Raw genomic sequence first — 13,534 nt, 5'->3', positions numbered from 1 at the left:
GGAAGGAAGGAAGGAAGGAAGGAAGGAAGGGAAGGAAGGAAGGAAGGAAGGAAAGGAAGGAAAGGAAGGAAAGGAAGGAAAGGAAGGAAAGGAAGGAAAGGAAGGATGGGAAGGAAGGGAAGGAAGGGAAGGAAGGGAAGGAAGGGAAGGAAGGGAAGGAAGGGAAGGAAGGGAAGGAAGGGAAGGAAGGGAAGGAAGGGAAGGAAGGGAAGGAAGGGAAGGAAGGGAAGGAAGGGAAGGAAGGGAAGGAAGGGAAGGAAGGGAAGGAAGGGAAGGAAGGGAAGGAAGGGAAGGAAGGAAGGGAAGGAAGGAAGGGAAGGAAGGAAGGAAGGAAAGGAAGGAAGGAAGGAAGGAAGGAAGGAAGGAAAGGAAGGAAGGAAGGAAGGAAGGAAGGAAGGAAGGAAAGGAAAGAAGGAAGGGAAGGAAGGGAAGGAAGGAAGGAAGGAAAGGAAAGGAAAGGAAAGGAAAGGAAAGGAAAGGAAAGGAAAGGAAGGAAGGAAGGAAAGGAAGGAAAGGAAAGAAGGAAAGGAAGGAAAGGAAAGGAAAGGAAAGGAAGGAAAGGAAGGAAGGAAGGAAGGAAAGGAAGGAAGGAAGGAAGGGAAGGAAGGAAGGAAGGAAGGAAGGAAAGGAAGGAAAGGAAAGGAAAGGAAGGAAGGAAGGAAAGGAAGGAAGGAAGGAAGGAAGGAAGGAAGGAAGGAAGGAAAGGAAGGAAAGGAAGGAAAGGAAGGAAAGGAAGGAAAGGAAGGAAGGAAGGAAACCCCACCTAAATCCCACAATAACAGGAGTATGTAAAAGGGACACAGGAGCCAAAGCAAAGTGCCCCCAATGGCCAAAGCTATAACAATTTGAGTAACAAAAGAAATAAAGTGGTACCGGATTCGACCTAAAGTATAAAATAAATATCCACAAGTCCATATTGATATAAATAGACAAACAGGGGAGAAGAGACAAACCTGTGAAGGATTTCCAATAATTCATGTAGCATTCCCACCCACACAGAGAGGGTGCATAATCCCCCACTCCATACGTGCGGGCTGCACATAGTGACTTCTTCCCAAAATGTACAGTGTGGGAAGGAGGGAAAAGGAGTAAATTTACAGTAGGCAATCCTGACAAGCACTGCCTCAGCCAGGTGATCAAGGTCAACACATCAATAGTGCCAGTCATCTTGACAGTATACAGCCTTGACATGATGTCATTAAGAATGGAACTTTACCTCTTTGGCCTTCCTCCCCAAAATAAGTAACTCCAGTCTCATCATGAGAAAAATATCAGACCAATCCCAATCGAGGGACACTCTCCAGGACACCAGACCCTCAAAACTCTCAAAGGCAAAAAACAAGCAAAGTCTGAGAAACTGTGACTGAATGTAACGTGATATCCTGGATGGGATTCTGGAACAAGAAAAAGGCATTAGAGGTGAAAACTAAAGAAGTCTGAATAAAGTATGGACTTTAGCTAATATATCTATCAATAATTGGTTCATTAATTGTGACAAAGGAACGGTTAACTTCAGATATTAATAACAAAGGAAGCTGAGTATATGGAAATCCTTTGTACTATTTTTGCACTTTTTCTGTAAATCTAAAACCATGTTAAAAAGTTCTTATTAAAAAAAAAAAAGGACACTGTACCACATTCATGGAACTGAGATTACACCTGAATAGTGTTGGGAGGGACAATTTCTTCTGCCCTTCAAGGTCCCTCTAGCTGGATTAAGAATCAAATTGACATGGGACAGTAATAGGAGAAAATCAAATTTAGTTTTGTATATATGGGGAATCCAGACAGATACAAAATTCCAAGAACACGCAACATGAAGGCTTGAGTGACATCCTGAGCATAGGAGAGGGCAGAAGCCTGAGGATATAAAGAGGCGGAAAACCGCTAGCAGGAAGGTAATAGGAGATGTTTGGAAAACAAAGGTTGTCCTACTGTGCAGATAATTTCTTAGGTAATGAGGAATCTCTATTAATAGCTCTCTTCCTGACAGAGCAGGTGGTTGAGGGGGGAGGTAAAGAGCTTTTCCTGAATCTGCTAGGTTTTGGTTGCTTTTAACTTATGAAAACTAGTAACAGGAAACCTCACCAAAATGGAGTTGAGGGGTTTTGGCAGGGGGAGGTCTCACACCCTACCATTCGAGGTCGGCTGCAGACCCAACAGGGAGAGATGGGCTTGACTTTGCACGTGGTTACTACTCTTCTATCCCAGGCAGAGGAAGAAATGCTTTACTGTGTATCCCCCCAAAAGCCCAGCCACTGAGAAGCCACCATACTTTGGATTCTCAGTTTACTCCACTGGACTTCCGGTTTGTAACGGCCTTCCCAACTTACCCCTGTCCTCTTTAAAAAAGCATTACCTCGCCTTTGTTCCCCAGACTTGCCTATGGTTTTCTGCAGCTTGCCTGCCCCGACTGCGGTTCTTTTCTATTTCCAAATAACCCCCTTTTGGCTGCTAAGATAACTAGCAATTTTTTAAAAATGTTTTTATTTATTTTTGAGACAGAGAGAGACAGAGCATGGGTAGGGGAGGGGCAGAGAGAGAGGGAGACCCAGAATCTGAAGCAGGCTCCAGGCTCTGAGCTGTCAGCCGAGAGCCCAACGCAGGGCGCAAACTCATGGACTGTGAGATCATGGCCTGAGCTGAAGTCAGACGCTCAACCACCTGAGCCACCCAGGTGCCCCAGATTACTAGCAATTTTTATTTTTAAGGTTAACAAACTCAAAATAATGTTCCTGCCAACGTGGCCCATCTTGGGACAGCCTGATCCTGGCTCCTTCAATAGACAACTACATTACAGGATTTAGCAGATTCTATAAACCGAGTAAGCATGTGCAGCACCCTCTGGGAGCAAGGTGGAGGGGACAGTTTGGTTAGGTTGAGGAGGGAGGTTAGGTAAGGCTTTACAAAGAGAGAAACATGGCAGGAGGAAGGCGGGGGATGACTACAAGCCCTTCAGGCAGAGGGGGGTTCAGGGGGCGGGAAAAAGGAAAGAGCGCAGAGTCCAGAGCGCGTGAAGTGAGGTGAAGAACGGAGGCGTACGCCTGGCGAGGGCAGAGAACCGCTGGAAGGGAGTGGCCAGACCCAACTGGTGGAGAGGCTGGAAAGGAAGAGCTGGGAACGCGGGAGCTGCTGATTAGATCTCAAGCAGGGTCACCTCGTGGGTAAACACAGAACGTGGAGCCGCATCACCTGGGGTCAAATCCTGCCCCGTCCCCTCCCTCCCTCCGGCTCTGTGGGTGCCAGCACTGTTTGGTGCCTAAGGTCCCTCAACTGTAAACTGGGATAACACAGTGCCTGTCTCTCAGGGTCGTCGGGAGGATCATGTTAGTATCACAAAGCTCGTACAGCTGGGGGTACATAATAAATTTTCAATAAACGTTAGCTATTGTTGTAATTTTTTTTAAGTAAACTCTACCCCCAGGGCTTGAACTCATGACTCTGAGATCAAGAGTCACATGCTCTACCGACCGAGCCACCCAGGTGCCCCTGGTATTACATAATGTTAAAAAAGAAAAAAGAAGCCCAAAATTGAGTCATTTGCCGCCCCCCCCCCCCCCCCCCCCCCCCCCCCCCCCCCCCGCGCGACAGCAAACAAGACTTAATGACAGTTTCAACCTATGCCAGGAATGTGACTTTTAAACAGTGGACCTGAAATTTCCAGATCTACACGGGAGAGGTCATCTGAATGATAAAAACCCTGCCATTCCCTTTTGCCCTCCCCACAAAGATTTCCCAGCTTGAAACAATCCTTTCTTTTCTTTTGCTTGTATCTTCTTGCCTGACCCTCCTTCCAATAAAAACCTTCCATTTTGTACACCTCCTGGGGGCATCTCTCCACTTGCTAGATGGGATGGTGTCCGTTTCATGAATTGCTTAAAATTAAGCCAATTTGATCCTCAAATTTACTCAGATGAATTTTGTTTGAAGTCACATTCTTATCCATGTGGAGGAACATAAAACTTTTTTTAGTTTATTTATTTATTTTGAGAGAGACAGAGCAAGCAGGGGAGAGACAGGGAGAGAAGGAGACACAGAATCCCAGGCAGGCTCTGCACTGTCAGCACAGAGCCCAACGCGAGGCTCGAACTCACAAACCTTGAGATCGTGCCCTGAGCCAAAAGCAACAGGCAGACACTTAGCTGACTGAGCCACGCAGGTGCCCCTGGAGGAACAATTTTTTAAAAGCCAGCGCTGGCAAGGATATGGCAGAAGTGTGCCCCACTGCATCCTGTAGATGACAGTAACAACTGGAACTACTCCTTTGGAAAGTAGCGTATTTCAAGAGGCACGGAATCTTTTTATATTCTATGATCTAGTAATTCCCACTGCTAGAAATGTATCTTAAGGAAATAAACCTTATAAAGGGGGAAGGGAGACAGGTATATAATAGTCGCTAACGTGTCTTCTAAAGAAGACACAAACCAAATCAAGCTAATGTCTAACAAAAGGGAAAAAGGTTAGACGTATCATAGCATGCCAACTGCTGGATGTCATCAGTCACTGAAAAAATTAGGAAGGACTGGAAATTCTCACAATATTAAATAAAATAAGCAAAACAGAAACCTGTTCATACACTGTAACTACATACAAATGACACGTGCATGTGGCAAGAGACTAAAGCAAAAGAACAGAAAGAGGCTTTACTAGGATAACATTTGAGCTGTTTCCATTAGTGCTATACTATTGTTTACATAACATTGTAAAATCCAGGGATCTGACTTTATTCACATATTTTAGGAATACTAAGTAAATGCCACAGAGTGTAACTGAAACGGATACTTTTTATTTTTTGCTTATTTACTTTCTATTTTTATTTTTTACTTAAAATTTTTTTTAATTTTACTTTTTTAATTTTTTTTTTACATTTTATTTATTTTTGAGAGAGAGAAAGAGAGAGAAAGAGAGAGAAAGAGAGAGAAAGAGAGAGAGAGAGAGAGAGAGAGAGAGAGAGAAAGAGAGACAGAGCACAAGTGGGGGAGGGGCAGAGAGAGAGGGAGACCCAGAATCCCAAGCAGGCTCCAGGCTCTGAGCTGTCAGCACAGAGCCCGATGTGGGGCTCAAACTCAAACCCCAAGATCATGACCTAAGCCAAAGTCGGAGACTCAACCAACTGAGCCACCCAGGAGCCCTAGGATTAAAGTTTTGACTTTATTCTTTTCTGCATATTCCAAAATTTTTTAATTTTTTTAAAGTTATTTATTTTGAAATCCAGAGACAGTGTGAGCAGGGGAGGGGCAGAGAAAGAAAGAAAGAAAGGAAGAAAGAAAGAAAGAAAGAAAGAAAGAGAAAGAAAGAGAGAGAGAGAATATCCCAAGCAGGCTCTGCACTGTCAGCACAGAGCCCGATGTGGGGGAACTCACAAAATTGTGAGATCATGACCTGAGCCAAAACTGAGAGTCACACGCTTCAATGACAAAGCGACCCAGGCCCCCAGATTTCTTTTTTGTAATCAACTGATTAATTTTGAGAAAGAGAGAGCGAGTGAGTGAGCGCAAGTGGCAGGGCTCGAGCTCACAAACCTTGAGATCATGAATTGTCTGCATATTCCAAAAATTTCTAAAATGACCACATATTATCTTTATTCTCAAAAGACACAAACAATACGAAGAGTTTCTCAACATAGCGTGTATAAGAATTTTGGCACTGAAACAAACAGTTCAATCCAAAACATATATTGAGTTCCTTCTGAACACACCAGTTGACGTGAGTGTTGACCGTGGCAATTTTGTCCCCCCTTCCCCACTGGCAATGTCTGGAGACCGTTTTTTTTGTTTTTTTTTTAAGTTTTACTTATTTTCAAGAGACAGCGTGTGGGGGAGAGGCAGACAGAGAGAGGGAGACAGAGAATCCCAAGCAGGCTCCACACCGGCAGTGCAGAGCCTGATGTGGGGCCTGAACTCACAAACCGTGAGACCATGACCTGAGCCAAAATCAAGAGTTGGATGCTTAACCAACTCAGCCACCCGGGCGCCCCAGTCTGGAGACCTTTTTGATTGTCAGTAACCTAGGTAACAGTGGGTCCTACTGGCCTCTAGCAGGTAGAGTTAAACATCCCACAGTGAACAGGATATAGCCCCTCCCAGCAAAGAATTCTTCAGCCCAAAATGTCGACAGCAGGAGAGCACAGAGGATGAGAAACTGCTCTTGACATACCTAACAACAAATCGCCTGAGGCCACCCTGGGTTTCTTTGATAGGGAGGCCTATGTCAGGACAAGTAACATTGGTGTTAGAACACATCGTTTCAGGAGTTCAAGGTTTCAAAAATCCAGATTGGCTTAATGCCATCCCGTGGTGTTGTTCAGACTGCACTGCAGGGTGTCTTCACTGAGTCACTGGACCGGCAAGGACAACGAACGGGGAGATTTCCTCGTGAACAACAGAATGGAACTCGTAGCCAGCTGCCCCTTGCTGCTTTTTAGAAGGGCCTAAAAAGCTGGACCGATTTCAGTCCAAGCCCATCAAGAACCCAGCGGTGCACAGAAGCCACCTTGTGGCACAACTCGGTATCACCACATTAAGTTTCTATTCATTTCAATCAGACAAGATCTATTTTGTCTTTCACAATATGAAAAATAAAGAAGGAAACTGAGAAGGCACAGTAAAAGGCATACACACCGTCTTTATGACCAGCACTCTATCCTGCTCACTGGTACCAAGCACACACAACCATGTATTATTACTGATCACTGTTTAGTACGTACAGGTGCTAACTTCACAATTAAGCATAAGAGCAGGGCCCCTGAATCTGAACAATGATTTTCAAATTTGTTGGTCTGCAGCCCACAGCTGACACAGAATCTGAAAGAAAATTTCACAAATACTTAACCAGAGTGTGATGCACTCTGACAATTTCTAGTCTGTTCTATTGATGTCTGGAAAAATGACAGCTGCAGCCTCAAAACTAACTGCATGACTTAGTGAGTGAAGATCACACCCTCGGCTTGAGAAAACACCGTGCTACTGTGGTGTGACTCCGGGATGTGGCATTATGACAAACATCTGTCTTTTTGATAGAACTGAACTTTAAGACAGGTGGAGACCCGGGGAGAGGGCACAAGGCTGCTGTAAAGAAGCTGGAGGCTCCAGATGAAATCTCCCCGAAAACACTAAAGCCTGCTGTACGATCTCAAATACACTTCATAGCCTCGGGCAAATTAAAGAAAGGCGACAGAAAACTGTACGGTCAGGTGCACCAAATGTCTAGAAGAGGTTAGAAAAGGAGGATTCAAGAGGCCCCAGCTCTGTGATGGTGCCACTGGTCCCCTTCAATTACAGAACCGATTACTAAAAAGTTTATATGCCATTCCAAAGACCCAATACAGGTTCGTTCATTAAGTGCAAACTAACACCTGTTTCTTGTTCTGAAAGAGTTTTTAGACTCACTGGTGAGGGACCACCCCACGCCCCCAAATATAGTAATTACAGCAAGGCATTTGGCAAAGTTATCAAACTACAGAATTTTAGATCGAGAAAGAGCTTATCAGTTATAAGCTAAAAAAGAAATTTCAAATAAGAGAACCCAGATGTTTGAGGTCAGGGTGAGCCAGAGGGAGAGCTAACTTTAGAACTTACCTCTACTATACTCACTCCATGATCTCATATTACCACTTAGTTTCTTATGCCATGTCTGTTGGTAAGAGGAAAGAAGAGGGAGTCTGGTTGCTTTCTTAGTGGGAGAATTAACTCCACACTAAGAGTTTTAACAAACCAGTTCCTGCCAGCCTACAAGGAAGAACTCTCCTGTGGATGTTAAAGGGCTCTGGCCCCCACCCAGGCTCAGTCTGGTTCGACATTTTTATCAATGACAAGGGAATTATGTTTATCAAATCTGCCTATGACAACATCAGAAAGACATGGTAGGCAACATGCTGATTTCAGGATATGAATTCAAAAGGATTTTGGAACCTGAATCAACAGAGCCGAGAGCACCAAGTTAAAACGCAAAAGAGCTAAAGTCCCGTGTTTGAATTAAAAACAAAACAAAACAAAAAACAAATAGAAGGTTCCAGGTAAGATAAAGCAAGCACACGGACTCCTCCTCTCCACTGAATATAGTGACGGGACCTGGGCAGAATGATGGACTCTTGAGAAGCAAGCAGACTGCGGAAAAAGACCAGCCTACAAAGTGCCACTGGAACAGTTTTGAATTCCTAGGGTTTTTCCCCACTCCGGTATCCCTCGGTCCAGACTCAGATGTTCAACATGCAGAAGTGAAGCCTGGGCGCAGACAGAACACAAGAAACCCTCCGCTTGTAGTCTGAGGAGTAAGAAAGGGGGTTCCCGATGCTCAGAGTAAGGGAAATTCTGTGCTTCTTTGTTCTCCATTCTCTCACACCCTAGCTCCCAGGCCACTCTGCCAGAGTCACAGCGGCAACAGCAACTGCGGCGGCAGCGGGGGCCTGCTGGCACAAACACTTCAAAAGAGGGGAGCCTTTCTCTCCCATCAGAGGAGCTGTGGGTCCTAAGAGAGCTGGGCAAGCCTGCCGCTTTCCCCCTCCGCCCTGGATGCAGGGGCAACTGGAGGAAGGACGTACCAGAGTGGTAACTAAAGCCCCGGCTTTCTGCCTGGAGTTCTGAAAAGGAGAGTCCTAGGGATCCGGAGAGTACAGGAGCAGTCACGGAGAAAAAGATTAGAACCTCCCGAATCCCTGGGCTCACGCTGACAAGCACACGTATGGACGTGGCCCTAGCCATCATACCAAATGCTCCGAGAACCCAACCGACACTGGAGCCGCAACCACAACCTACAGAAGGCTGGCGAGAACCAGGCTGCCTGCCTGCTAAAATAAGTATCAACAAGACCAAAGCCTCATGATAGAATATTCAAAATGCCCAGGATACAGTAGACAGTTACTTGACATATGAAAAATCAGGAAAATCTCGACTTGCACGGGGAAAGACAATCAACAAATGCCAATGCTAAGATGACTTAGATGCTGGAGTAACCAAATACTTTAAAGCAGTTGCTTAGAAATCTTTCCGGGAAGAGTGAACACTCTTGAAATGAATGGAAAGAGAGAAAATTGCAGCAAATAGAAGGCATATAAAGAAGAATCTACTGGAAATTTCAGGACTTTTCTGAAAAAACACAGTAACTGAGATAAAAAAAAAAATCCATTGGAAAGGATTAACAGCAGAATAGATGGCACAGGAAAGAGATAGTTTGAAGTCAGATCAGTAGGAATTATCCAATAGGAAGACCAGAAACAAAAACGACTGAATAAAAATTTTTCCAAAAAAAATTTGTTTTTAATTTAATTTACATCCAAGTTTGCAGCATATAGTGCAACAATGATTTCAGGGGTAGATTCCTTAATGCCCCTTCCCCATTTAGTCCATCCCCCCCCTCCCGCAACCCCTCCAGTAACCCTCTGTTTGTTCTCCATATTCAAGAGTCTCTCATGTTTTGTCCCCCTCCCTGTTTTTATATTCTTTTTGCTTCCAAAATTTTTCCAAATTTGACAAAAGACAAACAGGCCTACAGATTGGAGTAGCTCAGTGAAATCCAAACAGGATTAAACCAAAGAAATCCATATGCAGACCCATCATAATCAAACTGTTGACATCTAAAGACAGAAATATTAAAAGCAGCCAGATAAAAATAATGATAGAACAATCTCAATAGTTATAAAATTTTCATCAGAAACCATGCAGGCCACAGAAAGTGGCATGGTATTTCTAAAGTGCTGGAAGAAAAAACTGCCAACCCCAAATTTTTTTTTAAGTTCATCTATTTAAAAGAGGGGCAGGGGGAGAGATTGAGAGTGAGTAAGCAAGGGCAGGCAGGGGAGGGGCAGAGAGAGAGCAGGCTCCGCAATGACAGTGCGGAGCTCAAACAGTGAGATCATGACCCAACGTGGGGCTCGAACTCACAGTGAGATCATGACCTAAGCCAAAATCAAGAGTCAGACACTTAACCGACTGAGCCACCAAGGTGCTCCCCAAGTTTTATATCTAGTGAGAATGTCCTTCAGGAACAAAGGTGATATAAAGACAGCCTCATATGAAGAAAAGCAAAGAACGTTCATAGCCAGCAGACCTCTTCTAACCAAATGACTGAAGGAAGTTCTTCAGACAGAAAGGAAATGATGCCAGAGGTAAGCTTGGAACATCACGGACAAAGGAAGAACAGAAATCTAACTATCTGGTTACTATTATTATTCTAGACAATTCTCCTCCTGATCTTCAAAATGTACCGGATGATTGAAAACAAAAATAACATTATCCACTAGGGTTTTCAATGTATGTAGATGTAATACTTAAGGCAACCACAACATAAAAGGTCAAGAGACCTAAATGGTGACAAGTTTCTACATTCCACTTAAATACCGATTCTAAGTAGACTGTGAAAGGAGTACATATATAGCAAGCTGCAGAGGAACAACTAAAAAGCTAGAGAGAGGGATATAGTTAAAAACACAATACATTAAAGTGAGATTAAAAAAAATGTTCAAATAATACAAAAGACAGAGAAAAAGAAACAGAAATACAGAAGGAACAACAGAAAAACCCCCAAATAAAATGGTAGCCCTAAAATCCAAACAGATCAATATAAAAAGGTAGAGACTCTAAGAATGGGGGGGAAAAAAAACCCATGACTCAAACATCTGATATCTACATGAAACATATTTATTCAGAAGAAAAATTTTTATTAGTGCATTTTATTTTTATTTTATTAAAAAAAAATTTTTTTTTTTTTAACGTTTATTTATTTTTGAGACAGAGAGAGACAGAGCATGAACGGGGGAGGGCAGAGAGAGAGGGAGACACAGAATTGGAAGCAGGCTCCAGGCTCTGAGCCATCAGCCCAGAGCCCGACGCGGGGCTCAAACTCACGGACCGTGAGATCGTGACCTGAGCTGAAGTCGGACGCTTAACCGACCGAGCCACCCAGGCGCCCCAGTGCATTTTATTTTTAAATGTTTATTTTTGAGAGAGACAGAGGCACGCGCACAAACAGGGGACGGGCGGAGAGAGAAAGGGAGACGTAGAATCTGAAGCAGTCTCCAGGCTCTGAGCTGCCAGCGCAGAGCCTGACACAGGACACGAACCCACAAACTGTGAGATCATGACCTGAGCTGAAGTCAGACACCCAACTGACCGAGCCACCCAGGTGCCCCCAAGAAACATTTCAAATATAGGCAGGGAAAAGTCTAAAGGGATGGAAGCACTTTCAGAATGGCAGAGTAAGGATCTCTAAAAATCTGCTCCTCCATAAAGATAACTAAGAACATCAACAATTGTCAAAACCAACTTTTTCAGAACTCTGGAAACATTCCTTGGATTGTTCGAGAAAAATGGCTGAACCTTGGTAAGTACAGCAAGTTCTGTGGCATTCTAACGTCTCTCTCTCACCATATCCAAGGTAGCCCCTCATCACCACAGCGGTTGTGGAAACCAACCGCCTGGCAGCCACTGGAGGAAGTAAACTGTTGGACGGTCCTCAGAAGTTCCATACTCAGAGCACTGTCCCTATGTGAGCTGTCTAGCTGCTCCCCAGAAAACTTCCACTCCCAAGGCTTATCTTCATTCAACCTTAGTGCAAACAGCCCTTTCTCAAGGGTGGTCGTCAAAAACAACCAGTGGCAACTGTTGAACATTGCAGCTGCCTAAGGTATTAACAGTTGGCGCAATCAAGAAATCCATCAAAACCTGAGGAAAAGTTGGGACTTTAGACAGCCACGTGCAGAGCTGTGTACCTGTCTAAGAAAGACAAGTGATGGTCCTAATCTCACCTCTGGCTGACCTTGAAGCTCTGTGCAAGGAGGGCACGAAGGCTAAAGCAAATTGTGAACCGCCTGCCAAAACGTTGAAGGCATGTTCCTACAGATACGTAGAGCCCCTCGGCAAAGGCTGTGAGACTTGGAAGTTCAAAGAAATCTCTACTCTTCAGCTGACCACTAAGCTAACAAAGCAGACTCAATAAAGAATGCAGGCTTTACAAAATTAGCTCAGGAAATTCACTAAACACTAAATAATAGCAATGACAACACAAAGAAAACATAAATCACCTAGAGCCAAGGACCTTTCTATATCCTGATGTCATGGGTCCAAGTTACAATACCTCCTTCGATATAACATGAGACTGGCTCGGGGTGCCTAGGTGGCTCAGTTGGTTCAGTGTCCGACTCTTGATTTTGGCTCAGGTCATGATCCCAGGGTCATGGGATCGAGCCTTGCATCAGGCTTTACACTGAGTGTGACGCCTGTTTGGGATTCTCTCTCCTTCTTTCTCTCCCCTACTCACACATGCGCTCGCTCCCTCTAAAATAAATAAAACCAAAAACCAAAAACCAAAAACCATGAGATTGGCTCCTGTGCCCAATCCTCCAGCCCTTGGATCAAGTACTGGATGTTCCTGTGTGTGTGGGGAGGAAGAGGGCTGGGAAAGTAATGAGGTGGTTTCTTTCAGGGATGAGGTCCTAGCAATCATATTTCAGTGTTATAAAAGAAATGATTCTAAGAAATGGGGAGGAAGAGTCTAAGACTATACCATACAGAGGGTGTCACGCAGTACATTTACAAACCATAAGGAAACTGATCCTGGAAGGGACCGATCATATTTAGTGTGTCAGTGAAAGTCTGACTTTATCTTAAGACCAAAACTCACAACCGTCTAACCAGGAACCATGCCTAGTCAATCAGGGAACAGCCACCAATTCAGTAATGTGTATGCACTTGTCGTTTTTTGGTCTCTTAGCATCTTTGGTCCTTTCCATCTGAGGCCCCTCTTTCCCGGGTTCTCAGCTCAGGGGCTCTCAGGGGAGCGGCTGGCACCTCTGGCCAGGTGGAGTGCTCAGAGGTGGACAGGACTGGTAGCACTGTGGGACACTGACACGTGACTCACCCCTATTCCTCCTCGTTAACAAAATCTCATCCCAGTCCGGGGTGGCAATGTAGCCGGCTCCCAGGGATAGATCATGACAGGTTAAACACGGTCACAACAGTTCGGTTTTCTATTCGTCTAACCTAATAGCAGCAAGGGATGGCAAGGTGACCAGTGAAATATAAAATGCCATCTGTTGGGCACTTCTGGGGGATCTTCTGCACTTCTGTTAAAATACCAGCATCCCCTGCACTTCTCTCCCCTTTGGACACAGGTATGATGCCAGGAGCCACAGCAGCCATCTCACACCCACAAAGTAAAGGCCAAGAGAAGTGCAGGGGATACTGGGCCTGCCACTCCTGAGCTGCTGAACCACAAGAGGCTGCCATCTACCACCAGATTTCTTATTAAGTGAGAGAAATGAACTCTTCTTTGTTTAACTACTGCTAGTTTTCTGGGTTTTTTTTTTTTTTTTTATAGCCCAAAGCATTCTTAACTGACTTGCCAAGCGACTTCATCAGGGCCAAAAAAACACAAAAGCACTTTTGCGAGGGACATCCCCTCCGTCTTTCCTACTGGACGAGAATGAGGCATGGTGCAGCCCCAGGTACCCCACAACCACAGGGAGGACATGCACCTGCCTGAGGACAAGGAGCCAGGGGACAGAGGGAGACAAAGAAGGCCAGTAACATCACGGAGCTCA

General features: G+C 44.7%; 1 protein-coding gene across 1 annotated transcript in view; it reads right to left on the bottom strand.

The window, feature by feature from the left end:
• The window catches only part of PRKRIP1 (PRKR interacting protein 1), a 32,046-nt gene that overhangs the window by 7,345 nt on the left and 11,167 nt on the right, over positions 1–13,534 (bottom strand). The gene's annotated exons all lie outside the window — the stretch shown is intronic.

Source organism: Panthera tigris, chromosome E3 (assembly GCF_018350195.1).
Source record: "Panthera tigris isolate Pti1 chromosome E3, P.tigris_Pti1_mat1.1, whole genome shotgun sequence".
Taxonomy (NCBI): domain Eukaryota; kingdom Metazoa; phylum Chordata; class Mammalia; order Carnivora; family Felidae; genus Panthera; species Panthera tigris.
The sequence above is the reverse complement of the archived record's forward strand: the minus strand, read 5'-3'. Positions and strand labels throughout refer to the sequence as shown.